Source organism: Monodelphis domestica, chromosome 7, assembly GCF_027887165.1.
Source record: "Monodelphis domestica isolate mMonDom1 chromosome 7, mMonDom1.pri, whole genome shotgun sequence".
NCBI classification, from domain to species: Eukaryota; Metazoa; Chordata; class Mammalia; order Didelphimorphia; family Didelphidae; genus Monodelphis; species Monodelphis domestica.
In genome coordinates this window covers 100858685-100886065 of record NC_077233.1, presented here as the reverse complement: position 1 = coordinate 100886065, position 27381 = coordinate 100858685, and positions in this window count along the sequence as shown.

Genomic DNA, 27381 nt, shown 5'->3' with positions numbered 1-27381 from the left:
TTTCCAGTGTTCCTTGGCTTGAGGTAAATCCATCATCTCAGCTTAGTCAATGAATAAGAGTAAGTGTAACACCCTGACACCAACCCCCACCCAGGGGGAAAGGTACTGAACTAAGAAATAAAAGTTCTATCAGGGATTGGTCCATTATGGGAGGAATTTTTGAGGGTTTGAAGAGGCTTGGTGGGTTGAGCTCCAGAGACCAAATACAGCATAGATGAAATAGATGATTTCACTACCACGGGCTGAGGCTAGTGCAGAGAGACCACTTGGTAATAAAAGTAAACATAAACTTTCCTGCAATTAGAATTATTTAAACCTACAATGGCTGCCTGATGGCTCCAGGCTAATTGGCACAAAAGTGAAATTATAATGATTCTCTACTGCCCAGGTCCAAGCTTTGAGGCATCAGTACATATTTAAGGGAACCTGTAGTCACTGGATCAGAGGGAAAATGGACCTCATGAGATCTCTAATCCAATCTCTTTATTTTGTAGATGAGAAAACTAGAACCCAAAGAGGTTAAACTAGCTCTTACTCTCAATCTAGTTGAAGCCTCAAAGATGGAGGTTCATTCAGAAACTCAAAAGATGAAATCTATTGGCTACCTTGATTCTTCCACTAGGCATAGAAGGAGATGGAGAGATAGTCTCAGGGGGCCCAAGAGCAATCTTGGGTTCCTCCCTGAAGGGCTTCCTTACATTCTAATTGACCCCTGATTTCACTCATATTCTAAAATTTTTCAAAAAGGTTATAAAATGCTCAATTTGTGGAAAACTGTTCTTACATTACATTCTTTGACATTTCAAGGGACTATGACATTGTTGGCATAGACACATACCCTTGATCCAAAACACAGAGCTAAATAATGTACATAATTGTCAAAGCATCACTTGAATTCATTCATATTCTAATCCTCTAAGTCTGAGTCTGCTTGCACAGTCAATCAATAAGTTTTTAATAAGTGTTTTATGTGCCCAGAACTGTGGTAGATGCTGGAGATACAAAAGAAAAAGCAAAAACATTCCCTGTCATCAGGCAGCTTACATCCCAAAGTTGGCATTCTCTTTTCCTTTGTGGAGATTCCTAGAGGATCATAACTGCACCACTCAGGTATCATTTCTGACAAGGCTCAATTGCCATCATGTGTAGAACTTGAATTGCCCCTCAGAGGAACCCTGTGATCAACATGCAATCAATCATGCCAACTAGACACAACGTCTAGAGACACCTCCATCAGTTACCTTAAATCTCTGTTCTACCCATGCTCCCATGACACAAGTTTCAACCTGAGAGTTAAATTTCTCAGAGTTAAATATATAACCAGAGACATCCTTAAAAAGGTCAGGGATCTGTAGATGATACTCTTCCAACTGTCCAAATATTCATACCCAAATAAAGGCCAACTCATTCATAACACATCAAGCTTTCTCTGGCTCTCTGACTTATGCCTCTGTTCCCTAAAACAAAGCAATCATTCCAAGTATGATGCTATATTTCTACCAAAAATTCACACTCTTCATATTCAAATTTTACTCTCAACACAGTCCAAAATGAATTCCCCAAGAATATCTTCCAAACCATGCCTATTCCGCCAGTTAGCATCACAAGAGTGTTGCTTTCTGGTCTGTGGAGTAAGTAATAATAGTTCTGAGCTTTCTTCAGCTTGGGCATATATCCAGTCCCCATGGGAATTTGGGGAAGGCTGATAACACTGGTGTAAGGGTGGCTCATCCACCTTTGGTGTATCCACCTTTCTCCAACTCTCACCTGTTGTTATAAGAAGCTACAGCAAGTGAAGCAGCCAGACCTTGTTAAAACCATCATGGCAAACAGGCTATCCCAGTTTGAGGATTAACCAAAAGGCCTCAAAATCTTCAATGATTTAGTGGGACATCTACCCCAAGCATGTGAAGATTTCCAACAGCAGAATATGAGAATAATTTGTTCCAACATCTATGAAGGTGGATGAAATGGATGCTTGACCAAGCACCAAAGATGCCAAAAGTCATCCACTGGATCCCAATACTGGTCTTTGATAACTCTAGAATAGAATGAAGCTAAAGACTTTATGCTACTCTACCTCCCTTAAATCTAATTTATGAGCAAGTCAAGACATTATCCATATCATTGGTCTTTGAAAACAAAGGACAAACAACAGCAATAACCACTCTGCATTCAGTTCATCAAAAATAATACTACAAAAAAATTTAGTAATGTCTTATATTTAATGTAATAAAAATTCAACATGGTAAAATACGAGTGATTTCTTAAATTAGGTTACTTCCATCAATGTTGATCATAATCTCTGATCTAATCAAAGTCTTTAAAGGAAGTTGAGGCCCAAAACTTGTCACTGCATGGCCAACCCAATTATCTGTACCTCCACTGTAGATAGTTTGGTCCTTAGACATCAAACTTAAAGTCCATCACTAGGCCCATTTTTTTAAGTATTTCCACCTTTGTGAGACCTGTTAGACCTTCTTTTGAAATAGCTTTTGTGGAGCCAAGAGAGACACTACTCTACCATGTTGAGGAATTAAGGTCCTTTTGTGGAGGAATATGTCATGACATGACATGAAAGAATGCAACTGATGAAGCTTTGAGAAGGGAATAGCCAACCAAAAATATCTTATAATCATTCACATTTTTAGTCACACAACTATATGAAAGATATCACAAATGCAAGCCTCCATTTTTTCTTATTTATTGACCTCAATAAAGAGGTTTTCTTCAGCAGAGTAAAATGATGCTTTAAAGGCTTCTACTTACAAATTATATTTCTTATATGAAACAAAATTATATGAGATTTCTCAAAAGATGCAACAGGATAGCTAATTTTGATGACTTTGGGAATATTAATATCAATTAAGGCATGAGTGTACAATGTATGCCTATAAAATGTATTCAGCCACTATAAGGAATCCAATACAGAGTCCAAAGAGAAGAATTCCCTATAAATGATGACTCCTGAGTATTCCTGTCCACAGGTTCCATTGTGTTTATTACACCAAGCCAAAGAATGGGATTTGTAATTGCTTCATGGGAATAAACCTAATTATCCACACAGGAAAAACCAATTGAATAAATAATACCCTACAGCCCAGACTATGATTTATAGTTGGATGGACAACAAATAGAGCTAATTCATCAATAACTATACTGTGCATGAACTACTATCTAGACCTAGAATAAGCTAGAAAGAGAAATTGGTCTAAGTTCAGTTTCTTCTAATAGTGAGTCCTTACTCAGATTATTAGGACATTTGTGTTTATTGAATACTAGGGTGCTAGAAAGATTTGATTCCATATTTTTGTACCTAATCCATTCAACTGATGAATCTCTCTTATTTTTAACCAGTACCAAATCATTTTTTCAAATTATTGCTTTGTAGTGTAGAGATCTGTCAATACTAAGCACCTTTCATTCTCATTTCTTTTCACAATTTCTCTTGAGAATCTCAATCTTTTTTCTTCCATATGAACAAAGAAAATTTAAATTATACACAAAAATTTACTAAATATTAACTGATCATTTGCCCCAGATACCACTGTGAGGCTGATACTCAAAAAATATCAAAGAAAAAGGTCATTCATATATGTGTGTTTATGTGTGTGTTAGTTCTTTTTGTAGTGGCAAAAAAGGGAAAGTCAAAGGATTTTCATCAATAAAGGAATGGCTAAATAAGTTATGGTATATGATGGTGTTGATGTACTAGTAAGCTTTAAGAAATGAGGCCATAGATAATTTCAAAAAAGCATGAATGGAGCAAAAATGGAACAATTCATTCTATAACATCAATGTTAATACAAATGAATGATTTTGAGGACTTGTATAAACCGATGAAGAATGAAATGAGAACAATTTAAACAACTGCAGTATATAAAAAGAGACATTGAAAGAACTATCCAGAATGACAGATAGTACAATGATCACTCATGATTCCTGAGGACCACATTCTCTATCACACAGAGAGGTGATCAATTTAAGGTTCAGGATGAGACGTGTACATTTTTGTGTACAACCACTGAGGGAATTTAGTTTGGTTGACTGCGCTATTTATTACAAGAAATCTGTTTGTTCTATTTTGGTTTTCCCAAAGGAATGGGTAGTTAAAGGGAGAAAAAATAGAGTTCCATTTGTTTTTTCAAGAGAATAGAGGGTGCAACAGATGTGAAATATGGCATGAACTTTCAGATGAGATCCTTGTATTATTAATTTTACCTAACTGTTTTATTTTGTTGCAAGTGACCTCTCAGGAGCAATCCATAAATGTTTGGTGTGTAAAAATAACATACAGCAATAAAAGTTTTTTTTTTAAATGAGATGTAAATGGGCTGGCTTGCATATGGAATATACACTGTCAAGCTTTATTGAAATATAAATTGAAAATATAGGAAAGGTATAAAAAATGATAGTGACATTTGCTAAGCCATCATGCCAATAAAAGCAACATATAGATAGATATATATCACATATATACATATGCATATATTATAGAATTAGATATACACATATCCACACTTATGTGGATATGTATATATATATATATATATATATATCACTCAATGCCTTTGTAGAAAAAAAATTCTTGTTCACATAGACACATTAATATGCTTATTCGCGTAGCCTTTCCTATAATTAATTTAAGAGCTAAAGCTCATCATCTTACACTGGCCAGGTAAAAGAAAGTCAGCTGAAATACTATAATCCATAAAAAAATATTAATTACTCAATTCTTAGGTCCAATGAATTCTAATTCAAACATAGCTTTTTCCCAGACCAGCTTTGCTGGAAATTCATGAAGGGTTTTAGCTCCTCCTCATTGCAAATGTCAGTAGTTACTCATTCCTTCACACACACAGCCAAAAGCCTGAACATGACTTTTAACTCCTCTAGTTCACTCACTCTTTACATGTGCTATAAAGAGAAACATGATACTTTTCACCAGAGTAAACCCCTAATGAAAGAGTGAACAAACTTTTAAATAGCAGATGCACTGAAACATACATTTCCACACAACTGTCATAATTTTTTTTGTTTATGTATACGTGTGTGATAAGTTTTTAGTTATAATTTGTTTAGGGAAAGGGACTAAATCAATTGTTCCAAGCTCCTGTTTTGGTGGATTCAGTTAATTTTTTAGTCTGAATGTATATCTATCTCTCAAAAGCTGTAAAAAAAAAGAACTTTTGCATCATTAGAAAGTCCTTTTTCTAGTTTCCAGAGTGTTTAAACACTTTGGAAAAAACAGTTAGTTCTGGAACAGAGGCCCTTGGAGCTCTCTTGTCTGCCAGCATCACAAAATCTTGCACACTTTCTCTGTTAAGAGTCTCATTTCCCACAGTCAAATGTATAAGAATGAGAGCCACTCCCCAATTGATAAGTGATAAAAGCACAAGAAGATAGTTTTTATGGAAGAAATCCAAGATGTCAACAGCCACATGAAAAAATTCTCAAAGTTACTAATAATTAAAGAAATACTCATCAAAGCAACTCTGAGGTTCTACCTCATATCCAGCAGGGTAACAAAGTTGACAGAATGAAAATGAAAAATGTTGGAGAGAATATGGGAAAATGAGTATATTAATGTTCTATTGGTGAAGCTACAAATTGTTCTAAATATTCTAAAGGACAATTTGGAACTATGTCTCAAAAATTATATAACTGTTGCATATCCTTTGACTCAGTTGTACTCCTACTTGGTTTATATAATGAAGAGACCAAAGAAAGAAGAAAAGGAGCCACAAGTGCAAAATATTTGTAGTAGTTTTTTTTTTTTTTTGTAGTAGAAAAGAACAAGAAATTAAGGTGATATTCAATAATTTGAGAATGGATAGGAAACTTATGGGTATGAATATAATAGAGTGCTATTCTATAAGAAATGAAAGAGATAATTTTAGAGAAACTTAGGAAACCTTTATATGAATATATATATACCTAGTAAGGTTGGCAGAGTATATAGAACACTGCCCTGGAATTAGGAAGACCTGAGTTCAAATCTGACCTCAGGCATTTACTAGCTATGTAACCTTGAATAAGTCACTTAACTATGTTTGCCTTAGTTTCCTCCTCTGTTAAATGAACTGGAGAAGGAAATAGCAAACCATTCCAGTGCCTTTGCCAAGAAAATCCCAAATGGGGTCAAAAAGAGTCATACATGATTGAAACAACTCCACAACAATAACATTACAAAGCAAAGTGAGAACCAGAACTTAATATAATAACAATATTGCAAAGATAACTTGAAAGACTTAAAATTTTTTATCAATAAAATGACAAACTATGATTCCAGTGGACTCATGACAAAGCATGATTCCCCCTTTCTTAACAGAGAAGTGATAGATTCATGGTGTGTAATGAGATGTTTTTTGGATGTGGCCAGTATAGGAATTTGTTTTGCTTGACTGTGCAAATTTAATACATAGGTTTTGTTTTTCTTTTTCCCAGTTAGGGGAAGAAGGACATAGAAAGGAGAGAAAAAATATTTTCATTCATTGAAAAAATATTTTTAAATAAGTTAAAATAAAAATCCTTGTAATTTGGACAAATCTAGTCTCTAGGTCATTGTTGAGGATAATTCCTATTACAACAGAACTGTCTTTCGTGTTCACTTCTAAATTCTTTGCATACCCAATCTGACTCCTGCCTCCCTGCTACACTGCTCCTAGATACTGTGTGGGCTTTGACCAGTGACATGATCTCTTTTCACTCTTTTGCATTAGGTGCTCCAGTATGAAGCAGGTAACTCACCAACTATATGAGTTCTTCCTTTTCTTTTTTTCATTGCTACTAGGAAGAGATCAGAGAATCTCAGAATTGAAAGAAACCTCAGTAGCCACTCAGTCTAGCCTGTATCTGAATAATAACATACTCTAACCTAAACCCTTAAAATCCTTGAAATCAGTTATTATGTCTTGGGCTCACCACCATGTTTTTTCTTCTCCATCTCAAACTCCTCATTCTCTTCAACTGATCCATATTAGACATGATTGCAGGCCTTTTTTACTCCCTCCTGTGTATGCTTTCTAATTCCTCATTTTCTTTCCTAAAATGTAACAGCAAAAACTAAACCTGGTATTCAGAATGTGGTCTGACCAGGGCAGAGTCTAACGGGACTATTGCTACCTTATTAATCCTTAACATGATATAAATCTTAGTGTAGCATAAAGTCTCATTAGCTTATGTGGAGGTAGAGGGTATTTTAAATCCTATTGAGATTTCAATTTAGTAAAATTCCCCTATTTTTTTAATTTTTAAAGTACTTAATAATCAATTATTATGAACCCTTAGGAACTGTTTTAAGCATTAGGGAAAAAAATTCAAGCTAGAAAAAACAGTCTCTAACCTCAAGGAGTTTACATTCTAATGGAAGGAGAAAGTACAAAAAGTGGGGTTAGAAAGGAGACAGATTACACGGGCACAGCTCCATGATTTAGAAATGTCCAGGAAACAAATGAAGAGTTGTGCCAAAAAGAAAGGTAAAAGCCCACCCACCTCACACCAGAGTCCCATTAGGCAGAAACCAAGAACTAATAGGGAGGATGAAGAAGCCAACCTAAGTGGAGGTGGCATGGTTTATAAATGGCCAAATAATCAATGGACCTTGGTGTTGTTCCATTGTTTCAGTTCTGTCTGACTCTCCAAGACTCCATTTGGGATTTTCTTGGCAAAGTGGTTGGCCATGTCCTTCTCAGATCATTCCACTTTTCATTCCCTTCTTTGTCTTTTTCAATCCCTCTTCTAGACCAATATTCTGAATTGCTGAGATGTGATTTCTTATCTGTATCCTCTTATCTATTGTCTTCCTAGCTAGAGCCATAGGAGTCCAGATTTGAAATCAAAAAGGTAAAGTCTTCCTGACTTTAAACAGAGCACTCTTATCCACTACATCATCTACCTGCCCCAAGGCCTAGCTCACTAAAAAAGGGAGACTGTTTTTGTCTTGATAACTGCTAGAAAATTCTCCCAGTAATTTATTATGGTGTGATTTCTTATCTCTTTCTTGAAATGTCTCTTCCTTTGGACAGCTGGTGGTACCATGGATAGTGCACAAGCCCTGGAGTTAGGAAGACTCAAGTTCTAATTTGGCCCTCAGACACTTACTATGTGACCTTGGATAAATCATTTAATCACTGTTTGCCTAATTTTCTTCAATTGTAAAATAGGGATAATAATACCACATACTTCCCAGGGTTATCATAACGATCAAATATCTGGCATATGGTAGGTGCTATATAATTGCCAGTAATTATTATTCACATATTTTTCCCTTTAGTCACTGAGAGGCTAGATTGGTGCATCAGAACCCTATACTGTTCTCCCACATACCATAAAATATCCCACTCTTTTATCACCTTCAGAGTGACCTTATCTCACCCACTATAATCTAGAGGACCTCTCCTCCATTTGAAATCCAAATGTTTAAATTTAGTTATATACCATGGACCCACTCACTCCTAATTCCTTTTAACTTTCCCCTAATTGGCTAGAGATGTTTTATAATAAAACTTATCATATACTGACCTAAATCTATAATAGTATCCAAAAATCCATTCTGCAGATGAGTTTTTCTTCCTGGAAATCTGTGCCTCAAAGACCATCTTATAGCATGAGTTGATTTAACAATCAGCTGTGCCAAGATATATGCCTTCGCTTTCTCTCTCAGAATAAAAAAATTTTATTATCTCTCATATATATATATATACATATATATTTGGTTATCTTTATATTTCAGTGTAGGAGGGCCAATGGGGAGACAGTCAATGAGCTCAGGAAGAATTTCAAACTCTTTAAAAGGGGATATATCTCATACACCCCACTTATCTTCTCTCTTGATTTAATCTATTTTCTAGAATGTTCTGGAAATTTTGTGCTTGATACCAAGCACTATAATGAACCAAAACATATCACATAACTCCCCAATTATGTTTATTATTCCTAGGTTCTAATATCTTTAGATTAAGAGAATATTTTTATTTATCCTCAGATTCCTACCATCTAGGGCAGTTCCTGATATGTAGCAGAAACTTAAATTATTTTAAAACGAATGTTCCAATAAAATGACTTGTTTAAAATCATAAAGATAGTGAGGGGAAGAGTGTACCCAATCTTCTGATTCCAAATTACTTTTCTTTAATTTGGTATTAATAATAGTATTACTAATTAATTAATACTACTAATTTTAAACCCTTATTTTCTGTCTTAGAATTGATATTAAGTATCAGATCCAAGGCAGAAAATGGTAAAGGATAGGCAATTGGGATTAAATGACTTGCCCAGAGTCATACAGCTAGGCAGTGCCTAAAGTCAGATTTGAACACAAGGGATCCCATCTCCAGACACCTAGATATCCCAAGTTTTAATTTTTAATATTATTCCTTAGTAGCATCTAGAAATTCACTCAAATTTCTGTTTCTGTTGGAACTAAAGTACCAAAAATAATAATTTTACAATCAGATTACTGATCTAAAATTCTAAAAGACTATCTACTTTTTGCACCTTTTCCACTCATTCATCCCCTTTCTGATAAAAATACCTGGCCAAGGAATCAACTTGATCAACTCAAAGAAAGACTCTCTATGCCCCAAGAGAGGATGCTAGACAACATACCTTAAAATGAGATGTCCAGCCTCTCTTATCTGGTAGCCCATTGTGCTATAAAATAATCTATAAGCTCAAGATGGGTCTCTTCCTTCCATCAAGTCCTATTCTGACTTTGCAGTTTCCAGATGATGCAGAAACATCAGCTCATAAATGTGTATGAGTGAAAACTGAGTAGGAAAGTCTTTGGAGAGACTATGTATTTTTAAAATCATGTGCAGGCTTTTAAGCCTGCTAAACTTTAAAGGTCATATTCCTATTTAAGGCTAATTTATTGAATACCAAAGAGCAGGAATAATGCTCTGTGATGTATCTTCCTGCTGAAGCTTTCCACTAGTCAGTGAGGTCACTGTGGTGTGAAATCTCCTCTGTACCAAACAGATTACAAATCATGCTCTTTTTAATCATGATAAAAACCACAAATGATGAACAAGCTAGTGGTGGAAAGTAGGCATTTGTATGCCTCGTTTTTTCGCCTCCAACATGCCTGGATTAAAACTAGTGCCAAATCTACATCACTGGACAGCGTCATGTGGTCAAAGAATATAGGACTTGCAGTCAGAAGTCCTATCATGGGCAAATGACTTAGCCTTTATGCATCTCTCATTCCTCACCTGTAAAATACAAATAAAAAATAGCTCCCATGCCTATTAACAGGTTTGTTGGGAGGACCAAGGGAGTAATAACAATAGGACTTTGTCTTACAAGAACTCAACACACACAAATTCAAGTATACATGATTGACAATTTAAAAAAGCAAAGGCAAAAAAACACATGAAATGCAAAATGTTAACTATGCACTCAATCCGCACCATTTTCCCAAGTGGTATAAGGCTCACAGTGGTTCACCCAAACATGCTCATTCTCCCATTAGTGTATCACTTCATTGTTTTGCACCAAACATCATGTCCTCCATCGGTCTTTGTCCAGAGTTCTTGCTTGTAGTAAGTCATGTCTGTGCCAGAGCCACGCTTCTCTTTGTTTCACTAACACTGTTTATTTATTAAAAATAGCCCAAAAGTTCAAAAGTAGTGATTCTGGGATCTCTGATGAGCCTATGTAAAATTATATAGTGCTTGGGCATGTTCATAAATGAAATATTTATTAAATAATGAGGTTTGTTATTAGGTTTGGTTTTCAACTTACGCTAAGGGTCTTAGAATGTATCAGTTACAAAAACTATGATCTTACTTTATATTAAAAATTCTTTGCAATTGGCAGAGCACTATCCATTTATCTAGGGAGTTGTGATAACTTAAGTTATGGATCATCTACTACAAATCTTATGTTCAGGAGGCAGCTAGGTGGCTCAGGTTCTGGGTTCAAATCAGATCTTAGACACTTCTTAGCTGGGTAATCCTAGGTAAGTCACCACCCCCATTGCCTAGCCTTTACCACTCTTCTGCCTTGAAATACACAGTTTTGGTTCAAAGATGGAAAGTAAGGGTCTTTTTTTAATCTTACATTCAATATTTTTGTAGCAGTAGCATCTTAACCATTGCTACTCCCTGTATTGGCTTGGTTTCCTTGTAAAGAATGTACAAGGTGAGGATCTTTCTAGTTCCTCATAGATTTGTTTTTGGAATGATAGTTAAAGGATCCCAGTGAAGGTGTGGACCAGTGAATTGCACAGCTAATATGGGTGCCTTTATGCTATAAACATCCTATTCTGTCTTTATATTTTCCAGCAGGGCAGAAATGTTAGTCCTGAAGGGTAAGTGATTATGGTTAACATTGCTAGTAGATGTCATACCCTGTTGCCTGATGAGCAGAAATGGCTTCTCATTAACAACTGGATCAGATGCTAGTAAGCTCTGGGTCTTCAGGGTGCAAGTAACTGAATCATATATCTTTTAAGTAGCCTCACTTATCCTTGGTATTTTATGCGTGTTCTATCTCATGCCTTGGGGGGGGGGGATGTTCTGAGAGGACTAGCACCTGGAGTGTAAGGACTTGCCAAGTCCTTTCAGGACTGCTCATCCACCTTTGGCATCCATGTCACACCTAACTCTCGCCAGAGGCTCCAAGAAGCTGTAGCATGCACAGGCGTCACACCCCAGCAAAATCACCTTAACAAGTGGATTAAACCAGCCTGAGGGTAACCAACATGCCACAAAGCCTTTGTAATGTAAGAAAGAGAGATCCAGGGGGTTGCAATGAGAAGCCAGACTGAAGGAGAGATGAGCTGAAGAGCCGTGGAGAAGGGGCAGAGAGAGAAGCCTGGGAGTTCTAAAGGGGTTAGAACTCTGAAACCAACAGTCAACGGTCTTCCAGCCTGGGAGGTGAAGGAGGAAGGTGGTTTTCCTGGAAGCTGAGAAAGAGCCCATCCGTATGGGACCTGTTATTCCTTCTGGGACCCAAAAATACCTCCACTAAGAGTCTTCAAGAAGAGCTACTGGAATTCTCAAGGGGAGGTTGTATTTGGATTCACTCAGACCAGAGCCATCCAGATCTTTCCCTGAAATTTCTCTCTCTCCCTGACCTGTTCCTGGACTCATGAATTAAAAGCTAGTTAGCTGAGGAATAGGGATCAACCAGCAACGGGCCAGAAGAGGGTTCAAGGCTGAGTGCCTTGAACCCAGAGAACTTGGGGGGGCAGTCTGCCAGAGGGGACAAGTATTAGGGTTTCCTCCTCCCCCACTTTCCTTGCCTGACACTCTTACCTCTCCTTCCCTGTGTGAACTCAAATAAATTGTTTACTACTTTAGAATTAGGTCTGACTGGTTTCTGACACTAGGAAAGGGAACAGAAGATTTGGAGAGAATCACATCTCTCCCCCAAAAGGGAAAGTTAGCTCAGGATCCTAGTGATCCAAACTGCCTAACCCAAGGAACCACATCTCACCTTGACAGTGGGGTGACCCCAGATTTGTGAATTTCAGATTTTCTCCACCCTGATTAAATCCTTCAAATCCTAACACACAGGAATGTCTACACCCCTACTTAAGGATGAAGTTTTGAGGAGGATGGCCTATGACAGACATGTGCTAGCAAGTGACAAATCAGAAACAACTGACAGACCCCCTGGGCTGTCTTAAGTCAAGCTTAAGCTATGTGAGACGCAGGAAGTGATGTAAAAAACGGTCTATATATTTTGCGTCACTTCCTCTCTCCAGGCTCTCTGGGAGATGTGGCTCTTGGCAACGTGCTGGGCATCCTGGCAATTTGGCAGGTTATCACTTGCCGGTGAGGTAACTGGGAGAAGCTCTGTAGTGTGGGGTTAGGTAAGGCATCTTCCTAAGTGACCTGGGTGAGTGTTTAGGCTGATTCCTTTTTCTTTTATCTCCTAAAATGCTATCCTCCTAGGAGACCCCTCATCTCAGAGGAGGCCTTGTGGCTGGAAGTCAAGCTAGTTTTAATCTTTTGAGGAGGCCTCGTGGCTGAGTTCTCTGAACTTCCCTTGGCTTAGACTAGGCCAAAGAAATCTTATACCCTTTTCTGTCTCTTCTTCTTCTTAATTTCTTCCCTCTATATTCATTAAACTACCAAAAAATTCTCAATTGGCAAATATTTTTATTGGGATTGGAATTAATCCCTGGCGATCATCAGTATATTATATTCAGTCGAAACCCCCTAAATTTACCCCTTACAGGTTTCTGAAGGGAAATGACAGTGGGTGTCCCTAAGGAGACCACAGGCCAAAGAATCCATCCTGCCTCTCAACAATAGCTGGGACCAAAGGGGAGGTGGTGGGTCATCTTACCAAAGCTAATCTCTCCAGTTCTTGTCTTCTATCTCCCAGAACTATCCTCTGAGGAGACATATTCCCTCTGTCAGGGGGGCAAGACTTGGCTACTTCTCTCCCAGAAAGAGAGGGGGAAGAAGAAGAATCTCTTCCCCCTCTCTCCCCATCTCCCTCTCTCTCCTTCCATTCCCCCTTTTCCTCTCCCAATCCTTCTATTACACCTTCCGGGTCTGAGGGAGGATGTCTACCCTGAGCATATAAACACATCCCTTGGGTGATGGGCACCTGAAATTGATTTGCTCCACTAGTCAGAAAGGCAGCTGAAGGAGACACTATGGAGTGCTAGGCAAACAGTTAAAATGCTAAGGTCATGCACTGTATCCCAGGCCATCACCAATCATCTTGACTTTTGTCCTGGCACTAGATTTGGATGACTAGAAGAAAGAGTGAGGCTGATAACTTTGTGCAACTCTGCTTCACTTAAACCAATTCATCATCAGTCAGGATATCACCCAGGATGTCATTGGTCCTCTGAAAACAAAGGATGAACAATACCCATGGACTTACCCATAAGAAGGCATCTGGAGAACAATTATATTGTGTGTCTCTCTCCAACGTGTACCCCAGTTAGACTTGGTAGCCTCCCCTGTTTAAAAATCACTTTCCTAAGATGCTATGTCAGGATGGGATTCAGATTTAGCCCAGGCTAAAACAATCACCCTAGGGACACATATAAGAACATCGGATATATCCCATACCCACAATGCACTCTTTCCTCATCTCTGTCTTTTAGAATCTAAGCTCAGCTTCACAGTTGATCTCATATTCCCCCACTTCCATTAAGCCATCCCTAATCCCCTCTCCTCAACTGTTAGTACCCTTACTCTAAATACACTGTATTTACTTGTTTGCATGCATGTTGGATTCCTCAGTAGAATAGAAGTTCTTTGAGGGTTAAAAATGTTTCATTTTTGTGTTTGTATTCATAGCATTTAGCACAGTGCCTAGCCCTTAGTAAGACTCTAATAATATATGTTGAATTGAATTCAAGACAGATTTTCACAATATGGCTTCATGAATTTATGTAAATGCTTATGTCTGATGTTCTATGAATTCCCACCAAAATCAAATATAAGCAAAAATCTCTAAGGGATCTGTTTTAATGAGATAAGAATGCTTGTAGCCAACAAAGTATTTTCTAAATGTATATATAGTTGCTGCTAAAGTATTTTCAAAGAAAATAAACATTCACCTTTTCAGACTAGTTTCAAAGTAGTATCTTGCTTATTAAAAAATCATGTTAATTAAAAGTGATGGGGAGCAGGTGGGCAGCTCATTGGATTGAGAGCCAGGTCCAGAGATGGGAGGTCCTGGGTTCAAATCTGGCCTCAGACACTTCTTAGCTGTGTGACTCTGGGCAAGTCACTTGACCCCCATTGCCTAGCCCTTACCACTCTTCTGCCTTGGAACCAATACATAGTATTGATTCTATGATGGAAGGTAAGGGTTTAAAAAAAAAGATTTTGGAACTCAGCTCTTATTCTGTTTACTTATTTGGTGTGTATATGCCTAATCTTTGTTATGTTACTGTTAACTCCTTAAGAGTAGAGGTTACATTTGATTTATCCATCTCTTCATTAGTTTTTGTTGTTTTTTATTAAATTTATTCATTTATTTGTTCATTAATACTTAATATATTTTTTTGAAAACCTTACCTTCCATCTTGGAATCAATAGGACCATTGAACCACTGAACAGGACCAAGAATAGGTATGAGGTCTTTCATTTTAATTCCACTCAACAAATATTTATTAAGTTTGTATGGATTTCAAGGCAGAAGAGAGGTAAGGGCTAGTCAAATGGGGTTAAGTTACTTGTCCAAGTTCACATAGCTAGAAAGTATCCAAGGCCAGAAGCTCATATCTCTAGTCCTGACTCTTTATCCACTGAGTCACCCAATACATTTTTGTTGGAGGAAAGAATGATTGTTGACAGTTGACTTATTGGTTAACATAAAATAATTGGCTTAATTTAGAAAAAGACAGCATCTCTATTCCCCATTCACCACAGTCCTTTCATATATCACGTTATTTATGAAATGTTAGTTAAACCAATTTCTAACATTTCGCTACCTTTTTAACACATCTCATATCCTGGTTCACCTACTCTGTGTCTCTTCACTGCAATTAAAGAGGAGAAAAATGTGACCTGCCAAAAATGCACAGTGCTTAAACCAAATAGCTCTGTGAAGGAAATGAAGCTTGTCCCGCCCTACTACAAGAGAAGATGACAGATTTGGATGAGCACTTCTTTAATCTCCAAATGAGGAATAAACCATTTGGCCTCCAAGAATGTCCTACTCTAGAGCCAGATTGGGTCATCGAGTCTAACCTTCTCATTTTACAGATGAGAAAATGAATGGCCATGGAGGACAAGTGGCTTCTCCAAGGGCAGGCAAGTAGGAAGCTTGAAATGTGAACCAAATGTCTATCTCCAAGGCCAGTCCTTGAAGAGAATAAGGTGGTTTTTGAAGGTATAGGAGAATTCTCCAAAAGGAAAGCCAAAAAGAAAAAAATTGAAGAAGTAAAGAGAAATCCAAACTTATGAGAGGAGAAGAATGTAATACAAGAGAGGAAGAGAAGGACCACTGAATGTGTGGACCTAGAAATAGGTATGCGGCCCTTTATTTTCATTCAACTCATCAAGTATTTATTAAGCACCTACTATTTGTAGGGCAACTAGGTGATTCAGTGGAGAAAATTCTGGACTTGGAGTCATGAAGCCCTAAAGTTAAATCTGACCTCAGACATTAGTTATGTGACCTTGGGAAAAGAGCTTAACACTGTTTGCCTCAATTTACTCATCTGTAAAATGAGCTGAAGAAGGAAATGGAAAACCACTTCCATGTCTTTGCCAAGAAAACCTCAAATGAGATCCCAAAGAGTTGAACATAGCTGAAACAACTGAACAACAACAACTATTTGCAAAGTATTATGCTAGAGATACAAAGACAAAATAAAACCATCCTTGCCTTCAAGAAACTAACATTCATCCACAGAGATAAAAAACAAAACAAGACAATTTAAGAAACAGGACAATCAGGAAAAACTTCGTACATGGGAAGTAGCTTTCAAGTCAAGCCTTCAAAAAAGCTAGACATTCTAAGAAGTAGAGGCAACAGAGTAAATTTCTGATGAATTCAGAAATTAATAGGATATAAAAACAAGTCTTCCATAAAGCTTTAAAAAATAAACTTTGAAGAAAGACTAACAATGGAGAGGACCATTAATTCAAAGGAGACAATATCCAGGAAAAGGCACAGAAACCAAATATTGAGTAGGAGTCATGAACAAGGAGAATATCTTAGTGCAATTAAGAAAATTTATATGACTCATTTAGGATTGGTAAATGACTAAAGAAGGTTATGTATTATTTAAAGGGAATAAATGAAAAAGGTACTGAAGCAAGATGAATTAGAAGAAAATATATTCATGTAAGGAAATCCCCAAGCTAAAGAAAGCTAATTGAGAGCATTTGGGCAATGATCAATGAAGGAAGGAACACAAAATGAATGTTTTGGAAATAGCACAGACCTGGCACTGTCATGATACAGTTCTCATAGAAGATTTCAGTTATCCAGAAAACTAGGGGAACTCACTCTCTGCCCAAAGTGGAAGGGGTGATAACTGATTGCCTTTCCCTAATGATAATTTCATTCTTCAAAGGTAGAAGAAGTGATGAAAATTATTCTTTTGGATATAATAATAGCTAAAAAAGAACTGATAACTGAAATAGAAATGACAGAAAAAAGAAATTAAGTTCTCCATCTAGTTGTTCATCACAGAAAAAGAAAGAAAAGTCATATGCACTCTGATAATTTTGAGTTTCAAAATGTCAAGGAAGATAGATCTGAATGGGTTCTGAACGTAGCATCTCTGAACTTGATTTTTTTTAATATTTGTAAAACTCCGTTTCAATAAAAATTATTTCCTTTGTAATCTTATGTACTTTATTCTACGCATTTAAAAGTAAACATTTATCCATTTACAGCTGCTTACAACTTCATTTTCTTTACCTACATTTCTACTTTCTCAAATATAAGACTGAGATCTGAGAGTCCAAATGTGTTATTTACACAATTATTGATAGAGAAAAGAGTCTGTCATGAAAGTCTTGGCACATCTTTTTCCATTTTTTGTTGTTGTTATTCTCCCATATCTTCATGCTTAAATGTTTTCAAGAAGATCTGGATAAATTGGCTTTCTTGCAAAGATTTCTGTAAACTTGTTTTTCTCCCCTGTTGCTTGTTTTTCTTTCATTTTATTTTTTTCCATATTACATATCAATACAATTTTAGTACTCTTTTTCTGTCATTTTGCAATCCATGTTCTCTCCTTCCTTCACTCCTCTCCTCTCCCCAAAAAGGCAGGGAATATGATATAGGCTATACATATGTTATCATACTATACATATTTCCATGTTTATCATATTGTGTAGTAAGACATATATACTTACACAAAAGAAAAATTCATGGAGGAAATAAAGTGAAGAAAGGTATACTCCAATCTGCATTCAGACTCCATCATTTCCTTCTATGGCAGCCACTGCAGCTTGTTGCAATGATCAATGTTGTTCAAATTCTTCCAGCATCTTCCTCTGTGAGATTTTACAAACAAGTTTATATTCTAAACTGATGTTAGCTTTTTCTGCCATATCTCTCCATTTGACAAGCAAATCAAACATGTACTGGTTGTCAGCTTCTATGCTCTTTTGGCCTTAGTGCAGATTGATATACACTGGCTAAATATCTATTTTCTATCCACTTCCTAAGGAGGCAGTTTTGTATAATGGATATAGAATTGGTCTCAGAGCTAGGAAAACCTGGGTTTGGTTTTTGCTTCTGACACAACTCAGCTGTGTGACTCTAAGCAAGTTATTTAATCGCTGGATCTAGTTTGTAGTTGCTCTAGACAAGTCTCTAAATCTAAAGGAGGTAAAAAAAAACCTGCATTGGCATCTGGGATATTCTTATGCCAATGAAATCATAAGTCTAGTCCCCATTCCTCTGCTCCCATTTTTAGCTATTGTAAAGCCTGTTTGAGTTGTTGATCCAGGAATTCTACTAGCACACTGATGGGAAGAGTATAAATCCATAATAGTCCAAATCCTTTGGAATTCTCAATATCATCTCTTGGTCAAAGGGTCAGAGGGAAAAGGATCTGGTCAAGACTTTCCTCTCTTGCAATTCTTTCTCAGAGATTTAAGCTAGAACTACTTGGTTATTCCCATTTCTGAGTTTCGATACCTGCTGGATAGTTTTGAAGATAAACTTTATATACGACCAAGTGGCTTCAGCTGATCCAAACATAATTCTTGCGCTTTTTAACACTTAGCCTCTAATTGATCTATTAGCCTATTTGACTCAATTAAGATGTGTTCTCCCCTCATTAAATTTAGGAGGCTAAAATGGGCCAGAATGATTTAAATCCCACCTTTATAAACTCAGAAAGTGTAACCACCACATTTGGACTTTAAGATCACAGAAAGTAGAAATGGCAACAAAGAAAATTGGCTCAGTCAGATGTTATCCATCTTTACAGGAACTCTTCCTTCTATTACATCTATAAACATTTGTTTCTTTCCTTTGTAAACCCTGATAACAAGTCTTTCAAAATTGTTTAACATTATTGCTTATGTCTACCTGTGAACTGTGGTATGTATGTATATATGTGTGTATGTTTGTGTGTGTTACATAGATATAGATATTTACATATTTACATAGATATAGATATTTCATTTGGAATGAATTGGAATGGAATTGGAATGAATCCAGTTCTTTGAAAAATTCCTCTGCCTCTTCATCCTCCTATAGATGTTTATGTATATGCAACTACTCTTAGCATGATGATGTTTTTACAAATGTTCAATGTAAATGAGAAATGATTGTGTCTTATGAAATGATGTCTTGCGTTTCCTTTGGAAGCATGATAAAAACCAAATCTACATGCTCTATTGCTTGTCTCTTAGAATAACAGTTAGTTATTGTTAGGGCTTGTTAATCATTGTGGGGTGAGTTCTGATAGGTTATCAATTTCTCTAGAAATCTGGCCTCTGGATGGATTTCTCTTGGCTTTAGGTTGCTCAAACAAGTTGAAGGAACTAAAGGAATGATGATATTCCCGTTCCCTCAAGGCAGGAGATGAGGCTTTTGTTGTTCAGTCATTTTCAGTTATGTCCAATTCTTCATGACCCCATTAGGAGTTTTCTTGGCAAGGATACCAGACTGGTTTGCCATTTCCTTCTCTAGCTCATTTTATAGATGAGGAAACTGATGCCAACAGCTAATAAGTGTCTGAGATCAGATTTGAATTTAGGGAGATGAGTCTTCCTGTCTCCAGGCCTGGTGCTCTATCCACTGACCCCAGAGACCTAGGAGATGAGATAGGAGATACGATAGAATGGCAATTGACTTAATAGTCAAGACAAGGAAGAGCAATTAGCAAATTTATATATTGTTTTGTCATAATTCTTTGTGATGCCTTTTGAGGTTTTCTTGGCAAAAACATTGAAGTGCTTTGTCATTTCCTTCTTCAACCCATTTTACAGATGAAGAAACTTAAGTAAGCAGGGTCAAATGACTTGTCCAGGGTCACACAGCTAGGAAGTGTCTAAGACTAGATTTGAACTTGTCTTCCTGACTTCAGACCTGGAACTTTATCCACTGTACCACCTACCTCAGCCTTGAATATAGTAAACCTTTAATAAGAGCTTTTTTTTTCATTTATTAGATCTGTACCTTCATTCACTTATATTCACATTACCTTCTCCTTGTGAATTTCCTAGTGCTAGTCAATCTAATTAATCATTTATGATTTTAAAAGCAACAGAGTATTGTTGTTGTTCAGTCATTTAAGTTGTGTCTGATTTGTCAGCGTCCTATATGAGACTTTCTTTTTATTTCTTTTTTCTTTTTTAATATTCTTTTTCTTTTTAAAAAAATATGTTCCATGTTTATTGTGCAATATATGGCCAGTAAGAGGGTCTCACACACACACACACACACACACACACACACACACACACACGGAGGAAATGGAGGGAGACAGTTGAGAGAATGGAGAGGGGGAAGAAGTTGATATTCCCCTCTCTTCCCCTTGGGGGAAGGACAGAGTATGTCTCCTCAGAGAACGGTTCTGGAAGGTGAAGGTTAAAAACTAGAGGAAAGAGCTTAGGGGAAGTGGCACACAGCTTCCCTTCTTGGTCTCAGCTATTGTTGAGAGACCAGATGGGCCTTCTTTTCTCTGGACCCTTCAAGTACAACAACTGCCACTTCTCCTCCTCCCAAAACCTGAAGAGGAGAGGATTACTCTTTTGGATCTAATTATTTGGATCCTTAGGATCCTGAGTTAACCTTCCTTTTTGGGGAGAGGTATGGTTCTTCCCAAATTTTTAGCCCCCAACCTTAGCATCAGGAACTAGACAGACTTGATCTAAGTAGTAACACTTTATTTGGGATCACTCAGGGAAAGGAGAGATGAAAGTATTGGGTGAGGATAGTGGGTAGCAAGAATCCCTATTGATAGGCAGACTGACGCCACAAATCTCAGGGTTCCAGTCTCTCGGCCTTGACCCCTTTTCCAGTCAGCTGATGGTTTGGTCCTTACTCCTGAGCTAATCTAATTAGAACAATGGACTTCAGGACAAGTTGGGAAGAGAGGTGGAAAATAATCTTTGGAGAGGAATTCTCAGTAGATGGCTTCCCTCGAAGTCCCATCTATGATGTCTCAAGCTGAGTGAGAGATTTCAGGGGTTCACTAGGAAATAATTGGTATCCAAAGGAACCCCCCAGTCTTAGAGATCCCCTTCTCAGGCTCTCAGCTGGAGGAGTTAGGTGAACTGGCAGTTTTTGAGTTCTCTCAGCTTCTGTTCTCTCACTGGAATCTTTTTGTACCCTGGATCTGATTTCTCTCTTTTAAAAATTCCTCTCTTACACATGTTAGTGTGTAATGCTATTCCTCCCAGATATGGTTTGACCAGCTTGAACTCCAGAGAGAGAGAGAGAGAGAGAGAGAACAAGAGAATAGAGTCACTTAGGATGAAAGATTAACCTGTAAGAGGAGCCTCCTTCACCAAAGGAACTCTCTGGATCTTTGTGTATATTCTTAATTGGTTAATTCATGATTAGCATATCCAAAAGGCACCTTGGATATATTTACCCTAGATTGCTACATTTGAAAAGACTCCTACATTCTTTCCTTACTAAGAATAAAACACTTTTATTCCTAACCACTTGTGATCAAATGGACCTTGACTATGGTTCTAAATGGAGAGGATTCTCCTAAGACTGTCAAGTGTTCTCCTTTGCCTCTCAGGGTTTCTGGTAACCAGGGAAATTGATCAGCACCAAGATCCTATAACCTTTTTCTTTTCCTTTAGAAATATAATCATCAGGGACAAGTAGGTGGCTCAGTGAATTGATAGACAAGTCTAGAGATGGGAAGTCCTGGGTTCAAATTTGACCACAGACACTTTTAGCTACGTGACTCTAGGCAAGTCATTTAACCCCCATTGCCAAGCCCTTATAACTCTTCTGCTATGGAACCAATACACAATATTGATTCTAAGATAGAAGGTAAGGATTTAAAAAAAAGAAAAGAAATATAATCATCCCTAGAATTATATATTGAGAATGCTTTTTTTTTTTTACAAATTAGCATTTGTTTTATTGTTTTGTTGATTCTTTTTAAATTTAAGCAATGGAAACATTCAAATAATGTAGAGTAAACTTAGAAGTGTGTCATGCATATTTTTTTTATTTATAACCCTTACCTTCCGTCATGCATATTTTTAAAGAGTTTTTTTTCTTGTTTCTTTTCCCCATAGTTACATGATCCCTCTTGTCTCCCTCTCCTCTACTCTCCCCTCTCCCAGAGTTAACAAGCAATTCCACTGGGTTATACATATATTATCACTCAAAACCCATTTCCATATTATTTTTGTATCTATTTTGTAATAGAGTAATCTTTTAAGACCAAAAGTCTAAATCATATACCCATATACCGAAGAAATAAATGATATATTTTCTTCTGGATTTCTATTCCCACATTTCCTTTTCTAAATATGGATAGCATTCTTTCTCTTAAGTCTCTCAGATCATTGCATCGCTTTTAGTAGCAAAGTCAATTACATTTGATTGTCCACCAATGCTTCACTTTATGTGTACAATGTTCTCCTGGTTCTGCTCATTTCACTCTGCATCAGTTCATGGAGGTCTTTCCAGTTCATATAGAAATCAACCATCACCATCATAAACCCATAATTTGTTCAACTATTCCCCAATCAAGGGACTCCCCTCAGATTTTTGCGACCATGAAAAGTATAACTATAAATATTTTTGTACAAACAAATCCTTTCCCATTATTTTTTTTCTCCTTGGGATACAAACCTAGTAGTAGTGGTATCACTGGATCAAAGGGAATGTATTCTTTTAAAGCCTTTGTGTATAATTCCAAATTGCCTTCCAGAATGGTTGGATCATTTCACAACTCCTCCAGCAATGCGTTAGTATCCCAATTTTGCCACATATCTTCCAATATTTATTATTTTCCTTTACTGTCATTTTGGCAACTCTGCTTAGTATAAGGTGGTTCTTCAGAGTTGTTCTGATTTGTATTTCTCTAATGAGGAGGTAAATCTTGGGAATTTGAGGCTATAGCACTGGGTCTGGAATTAGGAAGACTGGAGTTCAAATCCAGCTTTAGATGCTTACTGCCATCTGACTCTGAGCAAGTGCTGTGCCTTGCCTCAGTTTTCTGAGTCAAACAGTCAGTCTCAGTTTCCTCAGCTATAAAATGAGGATAAGTAAAGCACCTACCTCTCAGGGTTATTGTGGGTGTCAAATGAGATATTATTTGTAAGGTGCCTGGCAAATTGCAGACATTTTATAAATGATCATTCACTTTTGTCTTTTAACCTATTCCCTCCTCCACCATCTCACATTTCTGTTCCTTGATATTGTATGATGGAAAATCTGTTACCCTAAAAAAGAACTACATATCCTAAGAGCCCACTGACTTCCTGTCATTACATACTTCCTGTAGACAGAGGATAAAGGGCATGGACTTTGGAGGCTTCTCTTCTCTCTCTTGCAATGATGCAGCAAGTATGGTGGTAAGGTGGGGATGGCTGAAATGGCTAACCAGCCATGGTCATGTGGTCATTATTTTGTATATTTCTTATTCCTTGATTTCTAATGATACTGAATAAATCTCAATAAAATATAATATTTATATTAGAGATTTAATTTTTACAATATCTAGCACTTATATTGACCCATTTTCCCCCAAAAAAATAGGATTTCAAGGAAGAGATTTAGCCACTTTATTTATGCCATGATCTCCTAAGCAAAGAGCATATGGGGTCAGCAATATGAATTCCAGATGGGGAAAGTCTAATGTCCCCAAGTGCTAAGCATTATTTAAAGCAAAAATGCCCTAATACAGGGGCATGCAGTTCTGTGCCAAAGAGAGGAAAGGCTATTCTGAGGGTGGAATGTTGGGCAAATGGGGAATAGCAGTATCATAAATGGAGGTCTCTGCCTAGCAGAAGAGAACCATTCAGTATAACCTGGCTTGACCAGAGGGGCCTTGAAGAATGTTAGGATTCAGGGGAAAGCCCATGAAATTAGCAGCAGTCAGTCCATGGGGCACTAATGACAGACCACTCAAACTGTGCTGAGATAGGAGAATATCCAAGCTCTGGCATTTCAGTTTGTGGACTCTAAAAGACAGCAAGTTGATCATAATGCAATAAAAATAATAATCAGTAAGGGTACATGGAGAGTCAATTCAAAAATTAATTGGAAATTAAATAATATGATTCTACAAAATTGGTTAAAGAACAAATCATTTCATTGAAGAAAATGACAATGATGAGACATCTTTTCAAAATCTATGGGATGCAGCCAAAGCAGTACTCAGGGGGAAATTTATATCTTTGAGTTCATATATTAACAAATTAAGGAAGGCAGAGGTCAATGAATTGGACATGCAAGTCAAAAAAACTTGAAAGTAAACAAATTAAAAACCCCCAGATGAAAACTAAATTAGAGATCCTAAAAATTAAGGAAGAAATTAATAAAATTGAAAGTGAAAGAACTATCGAATTAATAAATAAGACTAGAAGCTGGTATTTTGAAAAAACAAACAAAATAGACAAAGTAATCATCAATCTTAAAAAAAAGGAAAGAAGAAAACCAAATTAACAGTATCATAGATGAAAAGGGAGACCTCACCTCTAAAGAAGAGGAAATTAAGGCAATCATTAAAAACTATTTTGCCCAATTATATGGCAACAAATATGGCAATCTAGGTGATATGGATGAATATTTACAAAAATACAAATTGCCTAGATTAACAGAAGAAGAAATGGAATTCTTAAATAATCCCATATCAGAAAAAGAAATTGAACAATCCATCAAAAAACTCCCTAAGAAAAAATCCCCAGGGCCTGATGGATTCATAAGTGAATTCTATCAAACATTCAAATAACAACTAATCCCAATACTATACAAAGTATTTGACATAATAATCAAACATGGAGTTCTTCCAAATTCCTTTTATGACACAAATATGGTACTGATTCCAAAGCCAGGCAGGTCAAAAACGGAGAAAGAAAATTATAGACCAATCTCCCTAATGAATATAGATGCAAAAATCTTAAATAGGATACTAGCAAGAAGACTCCAGCAAGTGATCATGAGGATTATTCATTATGATCAGGTGGGATTTACACCAGAAATGCAAGGATAGTTCAATATTAGGAAAACCATTCACATAATTGACCATATCAATGAGCAAAGCAACAAAAACTATGTGATTATCTCAATAGATGCAGAAAAAGCCTTTGATAAAATACAACACTCATTCCTATCGAAAACACTAGAAAGTATAGGAATAGAAGGATCTTTCCTAATAATAATAAACAGTATATATCTAAAACCATCAGCTAAAATCATCTGCAATGGGGATAAACTAGATGCATTCTCAATAAGATCAGGAGTGAAACAAGGATGCCCATTGTCACCTCTATTATTTAACATTGTACTAGAAATGCTAGCAGTAGCAATTAGAGAAGAAAAAGAAATTGAAGGTATTAAAATAGGCAATGAGGAGGCCAAGCTATCACTCTTTGCAGATGATATGATGGTCTACTTAAAGAATCCTAGAGAATCAACTAAAAAGCTAGTGGAAATAATCAACAACTTTGGCAAAGTTGTAGGATACAAAATAAACCCACATAAGTCATTAGCATTTCTATATATCTCCAACACATCTCATCAGCAAGAATTAGAAAGAGAAATTCCATTTAAAATCACCCTAGACAATATAAAGTATTTAGGAATCTATCTGCCAAGACAAACACAAGAACTATATGAACACAACTACAAAACACTTTCCACACAATTAAAACTAGATCTAAACAATTGGAAAAACATTAACTGCTCATGGGTAGGATGAGCTATCATAATAAAAATGACCATCCTACCCAAACTTATTTACTTATTTAGTGCCATACCCATCAAATTACCAAAAAACTTTTTTTTCTGAATTAAAAAAAAACATAACAAAGTTAATTTGGAAGAACAAAAGATCAAGGATACCCAGGGAAATAATTTTAAAAAATGCGAAGGAAGGTTGCCTAGTAGTACCAGATCTCAAACTATACTATAAAGCAGTGGTCATCAAAATAGTATGGTACTGGCTAAGAGACAGAAAGGAGGATCAGTGGAATAGATTTGAGGTAAGTGACCTCAGCAAGACAGTCTACAATAAACCCAAAGATCCCAGCTTTGGGGGGAAAATCCACTATTTGATAAAAACTGCTGGGAAAATTGGAAGGCAGTATGGGAGAGATTAGGGTTGGATCAACATCTCACACCCTACACAAAGATAAACTCAGAATGGGTGAATGACCTGAATATAAAGAAGGAAACTATAAGTAAATTAGATGAACACAGAATAATATACATGTCAGATCTTTGGGAAAGGAAAGATTTAAAGAACAAACAAGAGTTAGAAACAAATCACAAAATGTAAAATAAATAGTTTTAATTACATTGAGTTAAAAAGTTTCTGTACAAACAAAACCAATGCATCCAAAATTAGAAGGGAAGCAACAAATTAGGAAACCATCTTCATAACAAAAACCTCTGACAAATGTCTAATTACTCAAATTTATAAAGAGCTAAATGAATTGTTCAAAAAATCAAGCCATTCTCCAATTGGTAAATGGGCAATGGACATGAATAGGCAAGTTTCAGTTAAAGAAATCAAAACTGTTAATAAGCACATGAAAAAGTGTTCTAAATCTCTTATAATCAGAGAGATGCAAATCAAAACAACACTGAGGTATCACCTCACACCTAGCAGATTGGCTAACATGACAGCAAAGGAAAGTAATTAATGCTGGAGGGGATGTGGCAAAGTGGGGACATTAATGCACTGCTGGTGGAGTTGTGAATTGATCCAACCATTCTGGAGGGCAATTTGGAACTATGCCTAAAGGGCACTAAAAGACTGTCTGCCCTTTTATCCAGCCATAGCACTGCTGGGTTTGTACCCCAAAGAGATAATGAAGGAAAGGACATGTACAAGAATATTTAAAGCTATGCTTTTTGTGGTGGAAAAAAATTGGAAAATGAGGGGATGCCCTTCAATTGAGGAATGACTGAACTAGTTGTGGTATATGTTTGTGTTGGAATACTATTGTGATCAAAGGAATTCTATGTGAACTGGAACAGCCTCCAGGAATGGATGCAGACTGAGAGGAAGAGAACCAGGAGAACATTATGCACAGATACTGATATACTGTGGTACAACAGAATATAATGGACTTCTCCATTAGTGGCAATGCAGTGATCCTGAACAACTCTGAGGAATCTACAAGAACACTATCCACATTCAGAGGGAAAACTGTGGGAGTAGAAACACAGAAGAAAAATAACTGCTTGATTACATGGGTTGAGGGGAATATGATTGGGGATGGAGACTCTAAATGATCATCCTAGTGCAAACATCAACAACATGGAAATAGGTTC